The sequence below is a fragment of the Protomyctophum parallelum genome (genome assembly GCF_964188405.1).
Source record: "Protomyctophum parallelum genome assembly, chromosome: 3".
In the NCBI taxonomy this organism is placed as follows: Eukaryota; Metazoa; Chordata; class Actinopteri; order Myctophiformes; family Myctophidae; genus Protomyctophum; species Protomyctophum parallelum.
This window is the reverse complement of record NC_139698.1, coordinates 1766769-1769268: the sequence shown is the minus strand read 5'-3', so window position 1 is coordinate 1769268 and position 2500 is coordinate 1766769. Positions and strand designations below refer to the sequence as shown.

General features: G+C 45.1%; 1 protein-coding gene across 1 annotated transcript in view; it reads left to right on the top strand.

Annotated features, from left to right (window-relative positions):
- The window catches only part of ankrd28b (ankyrin repeat domain 28b), a gene marked incomplete at its 3' end in the record, with an annotated part of 67265 nt that overhangs the window by 14247 nt on the left and 50518 nt on the right, over positions 1-2500 (top strand). The window lies entirely within an intron of this gene.

Here is a 2500-nt window from a genome sequence, read left to right as displayed (position 1 = left end):
TCAACATCAAGGTGAGACCCCTCCCCCTCCTCCCTCTCCCCCTCCTCCCCCCTCCCCTCCCCCCGCCCCGCCCCCCGCCAGGGCGCGCTGTGTGGAGCTGCTGGTCTGCAACGGAGCCGACGTCAACATCAAGGTGAGACCCCTCCCCCTCCCCCTCCTCCCTCTCCCCCTCCTCCCCCTCCTCCCCCTCCCCCTCCCCCCGCCCCCGCCCCCCGCCAGGGCGCGCTGTGTGGAGCTGCTGGTCTGCAACGGAGCCGACGTCAACATCAAGGTAGTCGGGGTTTAAAACCCAACCGTTCGGTACGCCTTCACGGACCGCCATTCTTTCCTGATATCTAAGGTCTGTTGTCTAAGGTCTGTTGTCTAAGGTCTGTTGTCTAAGGTCTGTTGTATAAGGTCTGTTGTCTAAGGTCTGATATCTAAGGTCTGTTATCTAAGGTCTGTTGTCTAAGGTCTGTTGTCTAAGGTCTGATATCTAAGGTCTGTTGTCTAAGGTCTGTTGTCTAAGGTCTGATATCTAAGGTCTGTTGTCTAAGGTCTGTTGTCTAAGGTCTGTTGTCTAAGGTCTGATATCTAAGGTCTGATGTCTAAGGTCTGTTGTCTAAGGTCTGATGTATAAGGTCTGTTGTCTAAGGTCTGTTGTCTAAGGTCTGATGTCTAAGGTCTGTTGTCTAAGGTCTGATATCTAAGGTCTGTTGTCTAAGGTCTGTTGTCTAAGGTCTGTTGTCTAAGGTCTGTTGTCTAAGGTCTGATATCTAAGGTCTGTTGTCTAAGGTCTGATATCTAAGGTCTGTTGTCTAAGGTCTGATATCTAAGGTCTGTTGTCTAAGGTCTGATGTCTACGGTCTGATATCTAAGGTCTGTTGTCTAAGGTCTGTTGTCTAAGGTCTGTTGTCTAAGGTCTGATGTCTAAGGTCTGTTGTCTACGGTCTGTTGTCTACGGTCTGATATCTAAGGTCTGTTGTCTAAGGTCTGTTGTCTAAGGTCTGTTGTCTAAGGTCTGTTGTCTAAGGTCTGATATCTAAGGTCTGATATCTAAGGTCTGTTGTCTAAGGTCTGATGTCTAAGGTCTGTTGTCTAAGGTCTGTTGTCTAAGGTCTGATATCTAAGGTCTGTTGTCTAAGGTCTGATGTCTAAGGTCTGTTGTCTAAGGTCTGTTGTCTAAGGTCTGTTGTCTAAGGTCTGTTGTCTAAGGTCTGTTGTCTAAGGTCTGTTGTCTAAGGTCTGTTGTCTAAGGTCTGGTGTCTAAGGTCTGTTGTCCTAAGGTCTGTTGTCTAAGGTCTGTTGTCTAAGGTCTGATATCTAAGGTCTGTTGTCTAAGGTCTGTTGTCTAAGGTCTGTTGTCTAAGGTCTGATGTCTAAGGTCTGTTGTCTAAGGTCTGTTGTCTAAGGTCTGTTGTCTAAGGTCTGTTGTCTAAGGTCTGGTGTCTAAGGTCTGTTGTCTAAGGTCTGTTGTCTAAGGTCTGATATCTAAGGTCTGTTGTCTAAGGTCTGTTGTCTAAGGTCTGTTGTCTAAGGTCTGTTGTCTAAGGTCTGTTGTCTAAGGTCTGTTGTCTAAGGTCTGTGTCTAAGGTCTGTTGTCTAAGGTCTGATATCTAAGGTCTGTTGTCTAAGGTCTGATATCTAAGGTCTGTTGTCTAAGGTCTGTTGTCTAAGGTCTGTTGTCTAAGGTCTGTTGTCTAAGGTCTGATATCTAAGGTCTGTTGTCTAAGGTCTGTTGTCTAAGGTCTGTTGTCTAAGGTCTGTTGTCTAAGGTCTGGTGTCTAAGGTCTGTTGTCTAAGGTCTGATATCTAAGGTCTGTTGTCTAAGGTCTGTTGTCTAAGGTCTGATATCTAAGGTCTGATGTCTAAGGTCTGTTGTCTAAGGTCTGATATCTAAGGTCTGTTGTCTAAGGTCTGTTGTCTAAGGTCTGTTGTCTACGGTCTGATATCTAAGGTCTGTTGTCTAAGGTCTGATATCTAAGGTCTGATATCTAAGGTCTGTTGTCTAAGGTCTGTTGTCTAAGGTCTGTTGTCTAAGGTCTGTTGTCTAAGGTCTGTTGTCTAAGGTCTGTTGTCTAAGGTCTGATATCTAAGGTCTGTTGTCTAAGGTCTGATATCTAAGGTCTGATATCTAAGGTCTGATATCTAAGGTCTGTTGTCTAAGGTCTGATATCTAAGGTCTGATATCTAAGGTCTGTTGTCTAAGGTCTGATATCTAAGGTCTGATATCTAAGGTCTGATATCTAAGGTCTGTTGTCTAAGGTCTGTTGTCTACGGTCTGTTGTCTAAGGTCTGATGTCTAAGGTCTGTTGTCTAAGGTCTGTTGTCTACAGTCTGATATCTAAGGTCTGTTGTCTAAGGTCTGTTGTCTAAGGTCTGATATCTAGGTCTGATATCTAAGGTCTGATATCTAAGGTCTGTTGTCTAAGGTCTGTTGTCTACGGTCTGTTGTCTAAGGTCTGATATCTAAGGTCTGTTGTCTAAGGTCTGTTGTCTACGGTCTGATATCTAAGGTCTG